Below are 20623 nucleotides of genomic sequence, written 5' to 3' on the forward strand. Positions count from 1 at the left end.
ATGTGTAGACATCATTGGACAGGAAGAGGCGCAATGCTCGCTCACTATATGTGTTTCCAAAACGTTGATTTACTTTAATGTAGTTGTAAGCTACTGTAGGTGTTGATAGCAACTGGCTGACTCGTCGTGCTAACGTAACGTTAGCAGACTGGTAGGGCTGACGTTAGCAGGCTAGTTGGCTAGCAACCTTGCAAGTTGATTTGTAACAATACATTTGTAAGTATTTACTTTTAAGTTGGCTGGAAATTAAATTGAAACCAATAGACATGGGTGCAAGTGATTTGTTTTAATTTGAAGTTGTACATTTTGAAGTTATTTCTGTTGGAGTTTACATTTATAAGGAACAGGCTGGCTTGCCGGGTTCTCCATATTACATTACACCACCCCTCCCCCATTGAAAAGTAAGGGAACTTTGCATTGGGACTTTTAATGTGTATTCTAATGCAAATCCATGTGTTACATGTGGTTACGTTTATGTTACCTACCCTTTAATAAAGGTTGACATAACGTGCTCCAGCAGCGTAGCCGTAACGGACTATACTATGAAAAATTGATACACTGAAATTAGGATCCCTGGATGATGAACTGACTGTAGGTTAGCGTGCCTTTAATGTATGCCCAGTTCACCTGCATTTTAAAGCGTCACATACATTTGATGGTCTCCTTAATGTTAAGTGATTGCAGCATTTATTTAAATATTTATAGGCAATAGCTCTTGCTGGAGCCATTCTAAACTGGCACCATGCATGGATTCTGCGCGTGCGTGCGTACACTGTCAGACATTTTCAACGATCGTGACATCCCAGGGGGTGCCTCTGAAGATGAGTGTGTGTGTGTGTAATAAAACAGCAGACGCAGTAAAGGCTTGTACAAGAAGGCTGAGTGCACACACTTTCACACAAACACTTGGGAAATAAACATTGCATGATGTTGAATGTCAGCTTTTTACTTTGACCTTAACCAGTTAAATGTAATCTACGTAGTTTCCAACGTAATTATTTATCATGAGGTTCATAAACAATAGCTAGTAATATTATGTATTTCCTATTCAACAAAACTGTATAAGGCTTGAAATGACTGGTTTCTAAATATTGTATAATCAAATTATAAAATGACTATGATTTCACCTTATAACTGTAAAATACATATTTGTGGGTTTAGTGTTGGAAAAAATGTGCATATTTTCTAATGGTCTCTCTCGATCAAACATCTGCCACCACCACTGTGAACGTCAAACAGAGCTCTAGCTTCGCTTCCTGAACTCGTTAGGAACTCTCCTTTCATCTCATACTAATATTGTCAGTCTGAGTGTTTTTTTGTTTCAAATCTCTGAATTATTTTAGGTAATATTATAGTGTTGTCTAAATGTGCTAGATTGACGAAACCACACTCTCCTGCTTTGCTACGATGTCAGGATTGCAGGCATGTGCTTTGTTAGGGGGTAACGTAGGGTTCACCCAGGAGTTGGACGGTCAGAGAGTGAAGGAAATGGTAGGAGAGACATCCCATATTCAAGTGGTGTCAGATTTCACATCCTACATCACACAGGCGGGGCTACTGCTCAATGCAAGCTATCTAAGACCGATAGCTAAGCGCAAAATGTCAGTCGGAACGGAGTTAGTTGAAGTCGGAAGTTTACATACACCTTAGCCAAATACATTTAAACTCAGTTTTTCACAATTCCTGACATTTAATCCTTGTAAAAATTCCCTGTCTTAGGTCAGTTAGGATCACCACTTTATTTTAAGAATGTGAAATGTCAGAAAAATAGTAGAGTGATTTATTTCAGCTTTTATTTCTTTCATCATATTCGCATTGGGTCAGAAGTTTACATACACTCAATTAGTATTTGGTAGCATTGCCTTTTAAATTGTTTAACTTGGGTAAAATGTTTTGGGTAGCCTTCCACAAGCTTTCCACAATAAGTTGGGTGAATTTTGGCCCATTCCTCCTGACAGAGCTGGTGTAACTGAGTCAGGTTTGTAGGCCTCCTTGCTCGCACACACTTTTTGCGACCAAGCTTTAACTTCCTGACTGATGTCTTCAGATGTTGCTTCAATATATCCACATCATTTTCCTTCCTCATAATGCAATCTATTTTGTGAAGTACACCAGTCCCTCCTGCAGCAAAGCACCCCCACAACATGATGCTGCCACCCCCGTGCTTCACGGTTGGGATGGTGTTCTTTGGCTTGCAAGCATCCCCCTTTTTCCTCCAAACATAACAATGGTCATTATGGCCAAACAGTTCTATTTTTGTTTCATCAGACCAGAGGACATTTCTCCAAAAGTACGATCTTTGTCCCCATGTGCAGTTGCAAACCGTAGTCTGGCTTTTTTTAGGGAAGGTTTGGAGCAGTAGCTTCTTCCTTGCTGAGCAGCCTTTCAGGTTATGTCGATACAGGACTTGTTTTACTGTGGATATAGATACTTTTGTACCTGTTTCCTCCAGCATCTTCACACGGTCCTTTGCTGCTGTTCTGGGATCTGGGATTGATTTGCACTTTTTGCACCAAAGTACGTTCATCTCAAGGAGACAGAACGAGTCTCCTTCCTGAGCGGTATGGCGACTGCGTGGTCCCATGGTGTTTATACTTGCGTACTATTGTTTGTACAGATGAACGTGGTACCTTCAGGCGTTTGGAAATTGCTCCCACGGATGAACCAGACTCGTGGAGGTCTACAACCTTTTTTTCTGAGGTCTTGGCTGATTTCTTTTGATTTTCCTATGATGTCAAGCAAAGAGGCACTTAATTTGAAGGTAGGCCTTGAAATACATCCACAGGTACACCTCCAATTGACTCAAATGATGTCAATTAGCCTATCAGAAGCTTCTAACGCCATGAGATAATTTTCTGGAATTTTCCAAGCTGTTTAAAGGCACAGTCAACTTAGTGTATGTAAACTTCTGACCCACTGGAATTGTGATACAGTGAAATAATCTGTCTGTAAACAATTGTTGGAAAAATGACTTGTGTCATGCACAAAGTAGATGTCCTAACTGACTTGCCAAAACTATAGTTTGTTAACAATACATTTTTTAAGTGGTTGAAAACTAGTTTTAATGGCTCCAACCTAATTGTATGTAAACTTCCGACTTCAACTGTAAGTATTCAGGCCCTTTGCTTTGAGACTCAAAATTGAGGTCAGGTGCATCCTGTTTCCATTGATCATCCTGGATTGGAGTCCACCTGTGTTAAATTCTATTTATTGGACATGATTTAGAAAGGCACACACCTGTCTATATAAGGTCCCACAGTTGACAGTGCATGTCAGAGCGAAAACCAAGCCATGAGGTCGAAGGAATTGTCAGATAGCTCCGTGACAGGATTGTGTCGAGGCACAGATCTGGGGAAGGGTTCCAAAAAATGTCTGCAGCATTAAAGGTCCCCAAGAACACGGTTGCCTCCATCATTCTTAAATGGCAGAAGTTTGGAACCACAGAGACTCTTCCTAGAGCTTTCCACCCGGCCAAACTGAGCAATCGGGGGAAAAGGGCCTTGGTCAGGGAGGTGACCAAGAACCCAATGGTCATGCTGACAGAGCTCCAATTCCTCTGTGGAGATGGTTGTCCTTCTGGAAGGTTCTCCCATCTCTGCAGCACTCTACCAATCAGGCCTTTATGGTAGAGTGGCCAGACGGAAGCCACTCCTCAGTAAAAGGCACATGACAGCCCACTTGGAGTTTGCCAAAAGGCACATAAAGGACTCTCAGACCATGAGAAACAAGATTCTCTGGTCTGATGAAACCAAGATTGATCTCTTTGGCCTGAATGCCAAGTGTCACATCTGGAGGAAACCTGGCAACATCCCTACGGTGAAGCAAGGTGGTGGCAGCATCATGCTGTGGGGATGTTTTGCAGGGACTGGGAGACTAGTCAGGATCGAGCGAAAGATGAATGGAGCAAGTACAGAGAGAGATCCTTGATGAAAACCTGCTCCAGAGCGTTCAGGACCTCAGACTGAGGCGAAGGATCACCTTCCAACAGGACAATGACCCTAAGCACACAGCCAAGAGAAAGCAGGAGTGGCTACGGGACAAGTCTCTAAATGTCCTTGTGGCCCAGCCAAAGTCCGGACTTGAACCCGATCGAGCATCTCTGGAGAGACCTGAAAGTAGCTGTGCAGCAACGCTCCCCATCCAACCTGACAGAGCTTGAAAGGATCTGCAGAGAAGAATGGGAGAAACTCCCCAGATACAGGTGTGCCAAGCTTGTAGCGTCCTACCCAAGACGACTCGAGGCTGTAATTGCTGCCAAAGGTGCTTCAACAAAGTACTGAGTAAAGGGTCTGAATACTTATGGAAATGTGATATTTCAGTGTTTAGATATTTTTGCAAATTTATTAAACTGTTTTTATATAAATCTTTATTTTAACAGGGAAAACAGACTGAGACCTAGATCTCTTTTACGGCTGTGCCCTGTGTAAACATGTTGACATGTACAGTTTTAGACATACAGACATTTTTGCATTTTTGCATTGTCATTATGGGGTATTGTGTGTAGATTGATGAGGGGGGGGAAACAATTTAATCAACTTTAGAATAACGCTGTAGCGTAACAAAATGTGGAAAACATCAAGAGGTCTGAATACTTTCCAAATGCACTCTATAATATTATATATCCTGTTTCCATCCATATGCATGGCATGCCATATACTGTCGAATGTTAACACATTTCCAAGTAAAGGTGCTCTAAGTATTTCATTGAACATATTGTCAGTTGTTTTCCACACAGTGGAATATGCCTAAAAGGGTTTTCAGTTTCTAAGGAAACACTGACTCCTCGCTCAGCTAAATAAGGCATTCTTGTTATGATGAGTCCAGAAGTCTCCCTAGCGGGGGCTGAGATTGCACTGTGGCTGTATTGAACATCTGAGACTATACTGAAGATAATGATATGAAACCACGCGCAGGCCTGCTTGGTGGTGTGGCGTTATGCTGCCAGTTCATCAGTAGATTTAGTTTATGATACTGTCAGCTTTGTTTTTTTGTAATTACTTATCTATTGAGCAAAGTGAATGAAACGATGCGTGTTTGCTGTTAATCTGTATATTCTGATCAGGTTAGGAAAAAAATACAGTACTCACCTGATTTCAAGAACTAGTGTTGGGACACAGTGTGAGTCTCATTGAGTTCTCCCTGCTTTCTGTCAGGGGTTGGATTTCTTTCAGTCTCCCTGTCGTCAGCATGAGGCAGGGCCAACTCTTGTTTTTATTCTGTTCACATGGACAGGACTGTTCTTACCGCAAGTCTCTGTCAGCAGAATTTCAAATGAATCGCACGAAGCCAGGTTTCCAGACAGGATTGGTTTACAGCACATACAGACATTGAATCTGTCTCCCTGCCCAGCAAGACTTGTGGCGGGAAACAGCAGCTAATTCTAACGTATTCTAATATTAGATAAAGCAAAGATTAGATTTCCTCCCTAGATTCAAGAATTACTACAATAAAGTACCCGCCTCTTCCATTACCTCCCCCATTTTGTCGTCTCTGGGTAGAAAATGGGTTTAGGAGTCGATAGGATATAGGAGTAGATAGTAGAACAAGTAAGCTAAAATGAAAATGATCGACACCAGTCACTTATCGCAGGCAGTTTGATATCGTTCATAACGATAAGTAGCCTATACTAGAGAAATTTGCCATTTTTAAATGAAATAAGTTTGCTTATATGGGTGACTGTTAATGAGACAATTGATGGCTACAACCATCAAACTAGTAGTAGAAGTTTAAAGGATAAAAATAAAAATGCAATGTTATAAACTTCTATTTATCGTTATCGCATCAATTCAGGCACGTTATCGCAATATGGATTTTGGTCCATATCGCCCAAATCTGTAGGAAGAGTGAAATACTATGGCATAATGTGTCTGTCTAAGCCTACATATGCGGTATGGCTATTGCTTCAATGTCATCCACTAAGCTTAGAACTCTGGCTTTCATTCTACTTCATGTGAATATCACTTGATTAAATCAGCGAAGTACATTGAACTATTTACTTAGCTGCGCATACCTTCCTAATATTGAGTTTTTACCAGCCTCATGTTGACCCAGCAGCATTGCTGTTCTTGACACAAACCGATGTGCTTGGCACCTACTACCATACCCTGTTCAAAGGCACTTAAATCTTATGTCTTGCCCATTCACACTCTGGCACATATACACAATCCTTGTCTAAATTGTATCAAGGCTTAAAAATCTTTCTTTAACCAGTCTCCTCTAGAGGTCGACCGATTAATCGGAATGGCCGATTAATCGGGGCCGATTTCAAGTTTTCATAACAATCGGAAATCGGTATTTTTGGGCGCCGATTTTGTATTTTTATTATTATTATTTTTTTTTATTTTATTTTTTTTTACACCTTTATTTAATCTTTATTTAACTAGGCAAGTCAGTTAAGAACACATTCTTATTTTCAATGACGGCCTAGGAACGAGGCAGAACGACAGATTTTTAACCTTGTCAGCTCGGGGGATTCAATCTTGCAACCTTACAGTTAACTAGTCCAATGCTCTAACACTGATTACATTGCACTCCACGAGGAGCCTGCCTGTGCCGCGAATGCAGTAAGCTAAGGTAAATTGCTAGCTAGCATTAAACTTATCTTATAAAAAACAATCAATCAATGACTGTCATTGCTCCAATGTGTACTTAACCATAAACATCAATGCCTTTCTTAAAATCAATACACAAGTATATATTTTTAAACCTGCATATTTAGCTAAAAGAAATCCAGGTTAGCAGGCAATATTAACCAGGTGGAATTGTGTCATTTCTCTTGCGTTCATTGCACGCAGTGTCAGGGTATATGCAACAGTTTGGGCCGCCTGGCTCTTTGCGAACTAATTTGCCAGAAATTTACGTAATTATGACATAACATTGAAGGTTGTGCAATGTAACAGGAATATTTAGACTCATGGATGCCACCCGTTAGATAAAATACGGAACGGAATAAACGTTTTGTTTTCGAGGTGATAGTTTCCGGATTAGTCAAAGGTATATGGTTTAGAGAGAAATAGTCGACGCGTTATAATTCCTGTAATAACTTGCGGCTGAACTTGAAAGGGGTTCCTTCGTTATTTTACCGTTCATGTCTTCCATAGAGAATGTCTTGATCTACTTCAAATAAGGTCTGTGTTTCGTGCAGGCTTAAACCGCCTCGACGTTTTGATACCCGTGTAAATCTCACTAGGATAAGGTAACGTTTGTCAACATATTTTCATAAATCCACTCTACAAAAAAAATGATCTTCGCTTATATTTAGCCAATATTGATCAGAGTTACCTTGTCCTATGGATATCAACACAGTTATAACATTGGCACGGTGGTGTAAGCCTACACGAAACACAGACCTTATTTTAAGTGAATCTAAAAATATCCTATGGAATAAATGAAGGAACCGCTTTTCAGATTTTGCTAGAAGGTGTCATGGGAATTATGACTCGCACTTTGGTCGTCAATTCTTACCATGCCCATTATTAAAATAGGATTTGCTGCATATAGAAATGACAGTTTTTGTTTTCAACATTCATCACAGGTAACTTAAACTCTATTTTTATTCAAACAGTTGAGAGTATTTGTCTCCTAAGCAGACTCTTCAGTATCATTGTCACTTCAGAGCTGTGTGTGTGTGTGTGTGTGTATTTATGTATTATATTAAGTTAAAATAAAAGTGTTCATTGTTCATTCAGTATTGTTGCAATTGTCATTATTACAAAAATGTGTGTGTGTATGATATATATATATATATAAAACATTATTTTAATTTTTTTATAAATCGGCCGTTTAATCGGTATCGGCTTTTTTTTCCCTCCAATAATCGGTATCGGTATCGGCGTTGAAAAATCATAATCGGTCGACCTCTAGTCTCCTCCCCTTCATCTACACTGATTTGAAGTGGATTTAACAAGTGATATCAAAAGGGATCATAGCTTTCACCTGGTCAGTCTGTCATGGAAAGAACAGGTGTCCTTGTTTTGTACATTGTGTATAACCACCAGAATGTAGGAAAATCCATACTGCAGGTTCTGTTTGGAAAGCTACAGCAATGCACTCCAGCCCTAACTCTTTCATCTGAAACGTTTCGTGCTCATGACCCTCTGTTTTCTGCGGTAGCCTCTGGAGTGACGCCGTTTACCCGATTTGAAGTAACAGTCATGATACCTTTGACCTTTTTCATTTTCAAACATTTTGTGGGTCGGTCTCATTCTCACATCACACGGTTTGAGAAAGTCCATCGACTTTTGTTAAAAACAGCAATGTTCTCCTCTCTTTCTTCATGGTTTTCTGGAAGCCATTAAGTCTGACTTGTCCGTGTGGGGCGAATAAGGCTCGTTGAACACTGAGATTAGAGACATGGACTCAGATATGTGGAACAAACAGCACCCTCTCATTATAACTGTCCATAGAGAAATCTACCACAGCCGTGTTTGTCGCAGATTCTTTCATAAGATGGGGGCTCTGTGTGTCTGAGAACCCGAGCTCATTAACAAGTGCGTTCCACTGGGCAGTTTCATCCATTTTAAGTAGATCAATTATTTCTCTCTCTGTACCTCCCCTCTCATTCCCCACTTGCATTAAAGAGCACACAGTAAAATTCCCTAGAACTTCCACTTGTTTTATTTGTAGCTTTTATCGTCCTCCATTTATGCATATACAATGGGGCAAAAAAGTATTTAGTCAGCCACCAATTGTGCAAGTTCTCCCACTTAAAAAGATGAGAGAGGCCTGTAATTTTCATCATAGGTACACTTCAACTATGACAGACAAAATGAGAAAGAAAAATCCAGAAAATCACATTGTAGGATCTTTTATGAATTTATTTGCAAATTATGGTGGAAAATAAGTATTGATTACAGGCCTCTCTCATCTTTTTAAGTGGGAGAACTTGCACAATTGGTGGCTGACTAAATACTTTTTTGCCCCACTGTAGGTTACATTGTGTGAGGGAGATCCACAGGTTATTAGTGACACACACACGAGCAGAGTTGTTTGGTGCTCCCGATTCGGTCTTTACGATGCTCACATTACTAGGGTTACCTTTCTGCCGGTCTCTGTAAACCTCTATCGAGCTGCGTTTATCTTTCTCCATCTTCTTTTAACCTACTCCTGCACCAGGCAGTTGGAGTTTATTATCTTATACTGCTTTATATCCCTCTGGCTTTCGCTGTGAATACATTTTCATGCTATTATTTCTGTCCGCCCTGCAGTATTGCTACTTGCCAGCTTCAGACTTAGTATTATTGCTGAGTTCATATAGGGGTGTGATTTTAGTGTGGTTTGGCAAGCTTTCACCTTGTGAAAGATAGCTTCCAGTAATTGGGTACACTGACATCGGTACCAATACATTACTCTGTATGGGGAATTTGTTTCTCCTCCTTGCCATGTTAATTCATCTATTCATTGATTGTATTGCCAATGCCAAGTGAAGCTGTTGACATCGCATGCGACTTGTGATTTTCCCACTCACCATTTACATCAGTACCTTTTGATGTGTAAATTATTCGGTCAGTAAGAGCTTTTTCAAGACATCTGGCGCAACATTCATCGGGTTTCATATAGTCTTAGCACAATTGGTTGATTTCCTTATTGAATCCAACAACTGAGGTATTTGAAGTAACTGTATTTTGTCCCGTTTGTCCCAGGAGCAGAAGTCCGGTGAGGAAGATGAAGAGGAGGTGGTAGCGTACCTGGACGGTGCCGATGGAGAGGAGTTTGACCCCAGCACGCTTCCCGACCCGGACAAACTATGCTCTGACTCAGAGGAAGATGATGACCAGAGCAGGTAAAAACTATAGGCTACTGCTACTACCGGCTAGTTTTTAGGCTGAAACTGAATGTATGATAGACTAAAATCTCCAGCCCGGGCATTTAAAATCACTTGACAATGCAGCCCCTACCCATAAGGATTTTGTGACTAGAAGATCTGAAAGAGCAGGCATCAATTCGACCAAGCCTAGATGTTTGGATATCACTGTTACATGTCCAATCCTTTAAAAACTACCAGACAGACTCGAGAAGCCATGGGCTTGTGATCCAGCAATGGTCTGACATTTCTCAAGAAATCCATATTGGAAAACAATGAGCTGCTCAGCATTATTGGACCAGCAGTGTGTTGTAGCGAGGGTTGTTTCCTTCGAGCATTCCTAGAATCATTAGATTTTCAATGTTGTATCACTGCTCGTCTGCCTAGGGTTATTAGGATTTGGGGTGTAATTCTCTCAGGAGCAGAACTATACCCTTTCCGGGAGGGAGGACTCCCTTGTAGCCCGCTGGCCGAGGCATTGATCGCGGGGCGTGCGGCAGCTAGGCTATAAAGTGTGTAATTAGAGACAGATTAAAAGTGGCAGCCGAGGGTGAAGGGCAACGCGGCCTCTCGCTACAGGGCAATGCACCAAGGATTTAAAGGCAGAGATGCAGGCAGTACGAGGCTTCTGGTTTTCTGCTCCACGTCTTCCTCTCTTTTCTCAGTGTCTTAGGTATCTATTCCGGTGTATTGTCTTTGTGCTCTCGCTCTCTGACTTGATTCTACTTAGCTTTCTCTGGCCCTTTTCCGTTGGCTTCCTCACATACACTTCTTTCTCTCTCTGCCTCTCTCCCCTGTGTGTGGAGGAGTGTGGAGGAGCAGGTGATGTTCATTCCATCTCCTCCTCCTCCGTAAGCCCACTAGTCCATAGGGCTGGGGGCGAGAACAGATTTATGCTCCCCCGGCGTTCACTGCATGACTACGCTTGCCCGTTACCACGGAGATCTACCACTAGCCTGCCTGCCTCTCTCACCGGGATGCTGGTTTATACCAAGGAGGGGTGTCTCAGAACACCACCACTTATTTATCACCCTCACATTGACACCTTCTACTACACCCCCCTCCTCTCTCTCCCCCTCCCTCCGTCTCTTTCCTCCAGTGTATATTAACACCACCTCCTAGTGCCTTCCCCTGGCAGATTTCCACACACCACTACTATCTGTAAGAGTACCCCCCCGTGCTGCTGGTTTATGGCCTGACCATTGTTACAGCGCACCAAGGATGTACTGTATCCATTCCATATCCCTGCTCAGTCCATCCATTCCTGTATTGGCCTATTCCTCTGACTCACTCCACTGATCATATCCTGTGGTGATGATGAATGACAGTGTAATTGACAGTCTCCCTGGCTGACGTAATCACTGAGTCATTTGATCGTGATCTCCAGGGCAACAGCCGGTGACATGAGTAGCAGCACCGTCAAGTATTTGGATGGATGGATGTCCCCAGGACAGCTCTAAGGCCAATTGGCTGTACCTGGATATAGACGATCATTAGCATGCTGCTCGCTAACCATAGGGGTGCAATTGATTGATGCTCAGCCTTTAGCAGCACATATTACCCTCGTTTCTGACACTGTGTTAACTATGTATCACCACCACCAAAATCAGAATCACGTTATTCGCCAAGTATAAAAATCAACTGTACTAGTTTCAGACTCTGGTCTTGTCCGGTCTTGATTACAGTCTGGTAATATGGTAAAGTGCAGAAAAGAAAGACCTATCAAAGCTGCAGCTAGCTCAAAACAGAGCAGCACGTCTAGCTCTTAACTGCACATACAGAACTAACATCAACAACATGCATGCCAGTTTCTCCTGGTTGAGGGTTGATGAGAGTAACTGCTTCTCTCCTACAGTAGTTTTTATGAGAAATATTACTGAAGAAAATTAATTGTTTGCATAATCAAATAACATTCAGCTCAGACACCCATACATACCCCATAAGACATGCACCAGGGGTCTCTTCACAGTCCCCAAGTCCAAAACGAATTCAAGGCACATTTTTATACAGAGTCATGATGACATGGACCTCCCTTCCATCTCCATTTACTCAAGCAAACAGCTAAATTACCTTTAAAAAACTGATTAAACAACATCTCATGGAACGGTGGGAACTGTGAAATGACAAAAACACACACACAGGCACTCTAACACACACAATCTACACCCACATTATTCTTTAGATGTATTATTTGTACAGTGCCCTCCTGATTTATTGGCACCCTAGGTAAATACTGTATGAACAAAGAAGGCTGTGAGGTTATTTATCAACTTGATTTACTCAAAATATCATATGAATCTAACCTTTTAATTGAGTTAAAATTGTTAAAAGAAAAACCTTCGTCATCAATAAATCATTATTTTATTCAAAAACATACATGTCACTATTATTGGCACCACAGCATTTAGTATTTTGTGCACCCACCCTTTGCCAAGATAACAGATCTGAGTCATCTGCTATAATGTTTGATGAGGTTGGAGGACACAAAGGAAGGGATTTTTCACATCCTGACCATAGAGAGCCCTTATTTTCTATGGTAGAGTAGGTCAGGGCGTGACTGGGGGTAAGTCTAGTTTATTATTTCTATGTGTGGTTCTAGTTTTGTTTTTCTATGTTGGTGATTTTGTATGATTCCCAATTAGAGGCAGCTGGTAATCGTTGTCTCTAATTGGGGATCATATTTAGGTAGCCTTTTTTCCACCTGTGGTTTGTGGGATATTGTTTATGTGAGGTTGCATGTTAGCACTCCGTTGTCGTCACGTTTCGTTTAGTCTTTATTGTTTTGTTGTGTGGTTCATTTATTTCTAATAAAAGATGTGGAACCGAGATCACGCTGCACGTTGGTCCGAGTACGCTTCCAACGATCGTGACAGGATTTGAGATCATTCCTCCATACCGAAACTAGGGCTAGGCGGTATACTGTATTTTGCGATATACCGGTATTGATACACGGACCGGTTTGGGTTTTTACTTGACCTTCTGTAACGGTATTTGAATGTTTAGTTTGTTAAATGTGATATGCCGTGTGTAACATCCATTTTTATAGTTTACTTCGCTACTTGAGTCATCTCTTCTCTCTCCATGCTGCTTTCCACACAGACCTAGCCGCCCCCTGTCACTCAAGGAGCGCATTTGTTGTTCCTCGACCAGGAGACACTTGCGTTCAGTCTGCATGGTAAATGCCGCACATGCAACAATGTTGATGACAATGGTGTTGTTTTCACTTCACTTCTTAATAAATCCACTAGCATTCTATAATTACGCTTAGTTTGTAAGAAACACTTCTGCAGACAGCTAGTTTGTCTTTTCTTAGCAAGTTGAGCCTAAATCTTGTTAGCTGCTAATGATATTAGCTAGTTAGTTAGCTATACATGTCAGAGCAAACGTAATTAGCTATACAGCCTGATAAAACCATTGATGGTGTAGACCTAAATCAGCATGTTGTTTGTGTAACAGTATTTAATACATCAAACAGGAATATGCAAAGCATGAATAGGTTAGCTACATGAAGTAGTTAAGAGAGAGAAGAACTTTCAATGTAGCCAAAGATTATAGGGTCCCCTAGGAAACACTTATTAACACTGTGGTTCCTAAAAAAAGAGAAAAAAAATAACACTTTGGTTCCTACCCTGTCACAATAACTCCTCCCTGGCATTTTCATTCGTTGTCATGTCAAACAACACTGTATTCTAACTATTTAATTAGAATAATCATCCTATTTCCATGATTCCAACTAGTGATGCACCGATATTACATTTTTGGCCGATACTGATATCCGATGTTTTCCTTGCCAAAAAAAATGTATACCGATAACTGATATTTACAATTTTAGCGGCCTTTTAAGCATTCTAGTGCAGTTAAATAGTTAGACGACTGCGTCCATGTGTGTGTGTGTTAAGGCACTGCATCTCAGTGCAAGAGGCGTCACTACAGTTCCTGATTCGAATCCAGGCTGTATCACATCCGGCTGTGATTGGGAGTACCATAGGGCGGTGCACAATTGGCCCAGTGTCGTCCGGGTTTGGCCAGGGTAGGCCGTCATTGTAAATAAGAATCTGTTCTTAACTGACTTGCCTAGTTAAATAAAGGTTACACACACCACGCTGACCAAAAAGGGATTTTGTTGGCATTTACATATGTCCCCATTACCAGTAAAACGTAATCAAAACGTATTTATTTCACTTACTTGCTGTGCTGTTTCGTTGTTCATTTGTTCAGTCGTTTCATTCTCAACCAGGATTTCTATGGAACGTCGTTTGGGTCTTTCCGTGTCAAAAAATATACATTTAACGTGTTACTTAATTTTTTGCGTAGTTATTACACATTGATTACACTATCACTCGTATTTCATGTCACAATGATTCATCGATACGTATGCTATGATGCTGGTAAAGTTGTCTCGAGCACCTACAGTGCTGGTCATAAAAAAAGCTAGCTAGGTCATGGATGCAAACAATGTTCTTCCCCAAAAACATAGCAAAACAACATAATATGTTTCAGTAGCTATAGTTAGCTACCTAACTATATAGCTAGGTGTCATAATGTAAAATAACCTTAATTTATAAGACAGTTATTTGATTTAATGGTGGTCGGAACCATTTATGTGAAGCTAGCCACAATAAGGATTAGCAACAATAGTGGACTTTGCGGTTAGCCTTCAGAATACAAGTATGTCATTGACAGTAACGCAAATGAATACAAATAGTATAATTATTCCATAATTGAATAGATCATGCTAAACGAGGTTGGAATGTTATATAAAATCAACAAAAGACAATATTTTGTTAATTTGACAAAAATCTGTTGAAATCACACTGGATGTATTATACTTTAGAATTGTATTGGGGGCATACTTACTTCACTGTACAGCCTTACCTATGGATTTTGTATCAATGACATGGGGTATCAGTCTACTCAGTGACACCCAGATAACATTAGCATTGTAGCTCTTATTGCGGGACTGTGAATTGAGCCACATTTATTGTCAACCTATGTGTATTGAACACTATTCCCGAGGAAAAACAATACTGAGTGGATGTTTTGGAGTCTGATAACTCTGAGGATGACTTTGGGGGGAAAATATCTAGGGTATTGAGTAGACTGATACCCCATTTCATTGATACCCAATCTGTAGGTAAAGCTGTACAGTGAAATATGAATGTCAATACACACAACAGGCTGACTGGGGAGGTGATTTCACACACTGTCACAGTCCTACGATAAGCTCTACAACACTAATATTTGCGTAAACTCTTCACAGTTGTGTTCTGTGGGTGTCATTGATACCCCCATTTCATTGCTTCACATTATCTAGTCTAAATATGGCATGATTCCACCAATTGTAACCTTCTGCATCACTTTCAGGGGTACTTTTATTTTGAAGGCAAACCGCAAATTCCACTATTGTGCCTAATCCTTATTGTGGCTAGCTTCACAACATAACACGGTCAGGTTGAGCTTCACTAGCCAGATGAAGCTTGCTGGCTGCTTATAACGTTAGCTTTGGGCAACAGGGTTAAGTAGCTGGATAGCTATTTATCTTCATGAACTGAAGTTAAATTTCAATAGGTGAACAACAAGTGGCTACCTAGCTAATACTTACAAGGATTCCTAAATCATTGCTAAGAATAGTGAAAATGACTGCAGTTTCTACTGGTCATTGTTTTCAGGCTGGTTGTATTTGTGCTTGCTAGGTACCAAGCTAAAGCTAGCTAGCTACCCAGAAGTTGCAGACAAACAAATAATGCTTTATTACCAACGCAGTATTGTAAATACATTGTTCGTGGCTGGTGTTTGATTGTTTACAGACTTTTTTGTACAGCTTTAACAGTGCTACTGGTAGTGGTGGTGGTGCTTGGCTTGCACGTGCAAATTCAGAACACACAATATTCTATAATAAAACGGTGTTATTTAACGCGTCAAGTCGTGTTATTGTCAAATAGTTATTTGACGTGTATCTTTTTTGACACGCAAAGACCCAAGCAGCGTTCCATAGTATGTCATGAAGCTAATAGCAGTGACGCTGTTACTGTGTAACTCCGGTACGGCAACATCTGAACAATAGCGCACTTGGTAAAGTCAGTGTGTACCGGTGCTCGACCAGTCGCGAAAGCCAACATCACCCACAACAGAGAACAGTTGATTGTTAAGGGCAATGAATTCCATTATCTTGGCTTTAATGGATTTCGCCTTTTGAGTTGTCTCGCTGAAATGTTCTTACTCTTTCAAATGACTGTTCGACATGTTGACTGCTCGATCCACACAGCAGACATTGTGGGCTAGAAATGCTGTGTTGCGCAACATTTTACGTGGCGTCATTGCGTCATGTACCTACCTTTATATAGGTATGCACGTCAGCTTTGACATCGGTATTAAACTAGACATCGGGCCGTTACCCATGTTGGCATTTTTAGCTAATATCGTCCGATTCCAGTATGTTCACCGATATATCGTGCATCCCTAATTCCAACAGTTCACCCAAGTGTTTTGCTCTAAATCACATGTCAAATCGCAATTGCAACATTTGGTTAAAAATAAGGCCTAGATTGTTTCCCCATATTGTGCAGCCCTACGTGGCAGTGTGGAAATTCTCAAATGAGTGCAGGAAATGCAGAAATTTATAAAATTGATAAATTATTTTTGGTTGAATTGAACAGCTGCTGCTTTGGCAAAAGCTACTGGGGATCCGAATAAACCAACCAATACACATACCCGGAATTTGACTTGGTGAATAGTTGCTACCATCGATAGACAATGTACAAACAGAATACAGAAACTTAATCAACATACGGAATATACAATATAAATACAGAAAACATACAACTCTGGAGTATAAGCTGATAAGCTGTGAGGATATAAGGTGAGGCGAGTTACTTTTAACAGTAACCTTGCCAACCACAAACATATAGACAAGTGAACTCTCTTGACAGTCTTTCTGCACTCTCTTGACAGTCTTTCTGCTAACAAGAAAGAGGAGTAATTTCACCCAAAGTAAAAAAGGAAGGGGAAAACCAGTGGTACATTTGTCTTGCTTTGCTGTTTGTTAGTGCTGACAGGGTGGTTCTCTCTAACCTTAGCCCATGGTGAACACAACCTGAGCCCAAATTAAGAACTTAGTTTGTAGAAAATCTGTTTGGTGCAGATAGTAAGAACATTAGATGTTGGGGAATCGTCCCACCTGATCGGAATAAATTATGTTTGCAACCCAACTTAAGCCATGACTGACGTGAGGGCCATAACATATGAAACATTCCCTCTAATCAGTTGTTAACCCCATTCCAGTCTATACATTATATACCACCATATACAGTTATGTGTGCATCCACTGGAGAAAAGCCTTAAATGATTCAACAGACTTAAGCCTTGTTCACACTGCAAGACAAATCTGTTTTGGAGTACTGACAGTCCAAACAGCAAGTTACAAGTGACCAAATCAAATTTGTGTGTGTTCAGACAGCAGTTCAGACAGCATTTGTTGACATGGCTATGCTAGTTGTCATAGTAACGACGGGTGTGTGCACAATGGTGTAGGCTGATTGGTGGTGGTGTGCTCGTGCTTCCCATCACTCAGAAGTTTATGTAGCAAACGAAGGTGACGACAACGCCTGCATGAACATTTCTCAATGTTCAAAATCATAGTGTAAAAACACTTTTTTTTAAACCTCAAAGGATATGATTATCCAACCTTCAAAACAAGTCCTTTTTGGCTAGCCAAGGCAGTCAACTAGCTAGCCAAGGCAGTCAACTAGCTAGCCAAGGCAGTCAACTAGCTAGCCAAGGCAGTCAACTAGCTAGCCAAGGCAGTCAACTAGCTAGCTGGGTAGCTGTTTAGCTTTCTAGCACATCCACTCATTTGTTTGTAAACAATTAACTAGCTAATTAGCTACCACATGTTCTTGTCAAACTGTCAACAGAATAGCTACGAAGGTGGTGTGAAATGTGTGTTGAAATATCTGATTCCATGTGATTTTTGGCTGTTCAGACTGCAGGACAAATAAGATAGACATTATTTTAAATACATGGGAACTGGTTAATAATATCCTTTTATGTTCCGAGGCCATCAAAGTGCCTATGTAAGGCACTGTCACTCAAACTTCTCCTTCCAGTGTCGTCCTGCCATCTAGTTTTCTAGGGTTGTTAAGGATGCTATAGTTATTATTGTATGTTTCACATTGGATTTATTAATAACAAAAAGTTAAGACATGTTTTGAAGTCTGGTGCCACTCCACACACAAGCTTGTTAGCAAGCTCTGGTCCAGGGTGTTGAGCTAGCCTCGGCGTTGAGCCAACTCTCGGATGTTTAAAGTTACTCTATATTAGCCGCTCCTCCGTAGCTACACTGAACAAAAATATAAACGCAACATGAAAAGTGTTGGTCACATGTTTCATGAGCTCAAATGAAAGATTCCCAAAATGTACCTTCCTCTCAAATCTTTTTTCTCTAAAATGTTGTTCTCAAATTTGTTTACATCCCTGTTAGTGAGCATTACTTTACTTCTTTCGAGATTACTTCTTTCGAGATAATCCAGCCACCTGACAGGTGTGGCATATCAACAAGCTTATTAAACAGCATGATCATTACACAGGCGCACCTCGTGCTGGAAACAAAAGGTGGTAGATGGCAGACGCGTGTATGGCATTGTGTGGTCGAGCAGTTTGCTCATGTCAACGTTGTGAACAGAGTGCCTCATGGGGAGGTGGGGTTATGGTATGGGCAGGCATAAGCTGCGGACAATGAACACAATTACATTTTATGGATGGCAATTTGAATGCACAGAGATACCGTGACGAGATCCTAAGGCCCATTATTGTGCCATTCATTCGCCGCTATCACCTCATGTTCCAGCATGATAACGTACCCCCATGTCGGAAGGATCTGTACATAATTCCTGGAAGCTGAAAATGTTCCAGGTCTTCCATGGCCTGCATACTCATTAGACATATCACTCATTGATCATATTTGGGATGCTCTGGATCGACGTGTACAATGGCGTGTTCCGGTTCCCGACAATATCCAGGAACTAAGCACAGCCATTGAAGAAGAGTTGGACAACATTCCACAGGCCACAATCAATAGCCTGATCAACTCAATGCAAAGGAGATGTCTAGCTGCATGAGGCAAATGGTGGTCACACCAAATAGTGACTGGTTTTCTGATCCACGCCCCTATTTGTTTTTTTGAAGTTATCTATGACCAACAGATGCACATCTGTATTCCCAGTCACGTGAAATCCATAGATTAGAGCCTGATGAATTTATTTCAATTGACTGATTTCCTGATATGAACTGTAACTCAGTAAGATCTTTGAAATTGTTTCATGTTGCGTTTATATTTTTGTTCAGTGTAGTTATCTAGCTAGCATATAATTATGCAATTCAGTAAAGTAATTATACGCCTACTAATATCCTAAGCACTTTATAATGCATGTCATATCATGATGTTCAGAGCTTTAAGCCAAGCCTCCATGTCCACCCCCATCTCGCACTCACCCCGCAAAATTTCAATCGCATCTCACACCCTACACTTGTCCATCAAGCATGTAAACAAATAGCTTGCCTGGTCCATAGAAAGCTGCTCAATCTGCGTTGACTGGTGGAATCATTTAATAAGCTAAATGAGCTAATTGTAAAAACTGTTGACTTAACAAGTTAAAAAAGGAATAGAAAGGAACAATATAAACCAGTACTTTTTCTGGTTTTAACCGGTTCACAACTTTATTATACAGGTCAGAACAGTGGAATGGAATGAAAATAAGGATGAGGAATATTTCTGTCTCTAAAGCCCTTTTGTGGGGGAAAACTCATTCTTATTGGCTGGGCATATGCCCTCCCAGGCCCTGCCCAGTCATGTGAAATCCATAGATTAGGGCCTAATGAATTGATTTAAATTGACTGATTTCCTTATATGAACTGTAACTCAGCAAAGTCGAAGAAATGTTTTATGTTGCGTTTTATATTTTTGTTCAGTATAGATTAAAATTGCAAACAATTTACTCTGATCAGGTGGGACCATTCCCCAAATTCTCATGTTTTCACTATGTGCACCAAAAAGATTTTCTACAAACTAAGTTCTTAATTTGGGCTCAGGTTGTGTTCACCATGGGCTAAGGTTAGAGAGAACCACCCTGTTAGCACTAACAAACAGCAAAGCAAGACAAATGTACCACTGGTTTTCCCCTTTTTACTTTGGGTGAAATTACTCCTCTTTATGGCTAGCGGAAAGACTGTGTCAAGAAAATGCACTTGCCTGCATGTTTGTGGTTGGCAAGGTTACTTTAAAAGTAACGCATTATATATTAATTGGAAGAAACAGGCGGTACCATCCAACAAAAGAATGCTTGTTTTATATTTCCGTTGCGAACCGTTTTCCTACAGTGTGCCCTAATGAATTGACCCCCAATGGGGTTCTGCATGCATGGTAGCCATTTTGTATTCCTAGTGCTCACCACCCAGCCCCTGAGCTGTGGAGTGTCAAGAATCAGAGGTGCAGATAATAGGAGAGACAGCTCTATCAGCAATAACTGTGTTTCACTCTGCTTCCTGTTCACATGATAAATCATTCCCCACTCCCTTGATCCACACCAATTGACTTAATCAAAGTTAAGTTGTGTTCCCCAAGTTTTAGACTTTTTTTTTTCGGCTTATTTTTTCAATTAATCCAATTACGCCATTGCTGGTGTCTGATCATCCCGACACTGAGAGTCCTGGAGATTTCTTTAGAACTGCTTATTTCCAAGCCATCTCACAACTTTGAATAAAGAGAGCCAGCTATCTCCCCTATCAGATGAATATGAGACGGGTGCCTCTTTCCATCCCTCTCAA

General features: G+C 40.8%; 1 pseudogene; it reads left to right on the plus strand.

The window, feature by feature from the left end:
* Positions 1-20623, plus strand: part of LOC120057433 — a 113289-nt pseudogene that overhangs the window by 92301 nt on the left and 365 nt on the right.

The sequence above is a fragment of the Salvelinus namaycush genome, chromosome 12 (assembly GCF_016432855.1).
Source record: "Salvelinus namaycush isolate Seneca chromosome 12, SaNama_1.0, whole genome shotgun sequence".
NCBI classification, from domain to species: Eukaryota; Metazoa; Chordata; class Actinopteri; order Salmoniformes; family Salmonidae; genus Salvelinus; species Salvelinus namaycush.